Source organism: Corvus brachyrhynchos, unplaced genomic scaffold (assembly GCF_000691975.1).
Source record: "Corvus brachyrhynchos isolate BGI_N302 unplaced genomic scaffold, ASM69197v1 scaffold426, whole genome shotgun sequence".
Lineage (NCBI taxonomy): Eukaryota > Metazoa > Chordata > Aves > Passeriformes > Corvidae > Corvus > Corvus brachyrhynchos.
Window position 1 is genome coordinate 32,977 of NW_008238653.1, and position 407 is coordinate 33,383.

Here is a 407-nt window from a genome sequence, read left to right on the forward strand (position 1 = left end):
GAGAAGCCCCGGACATGCCCGGGCTGGGGAGGGAGCTGGGCGGGACATGGCGGGACTGGGGGAGCCCGAAACACCGGGGCGTGGGGCCGGTGACATTCCTGCCCTTTCCCGTTCCAGGCTCTTGCTCCGAGGATCCAGAGGGATTCAGGAAGCCACCAGGAAGAAGGAAGTGGATTCAAGGCACCTGACACCGTTTTTAGTCTAATTTTGATTAATTAAGGCTACCAAGGCCTCGGTCCCTCGTCTCCCGGGGCTGAAATCCCGCGGGAATGCCGTGACCTGGCACATGGAGCTCTGTCGTGGCAGGACTTGTTCATCGACACCGCCTGCCCAGGTGAGGGTCAGCCCCAGCTCTGCCAGTGCTCCTTGGCTGCCCAGGGGGAGTCTCCAGGGCTGGAAAGCCAAGG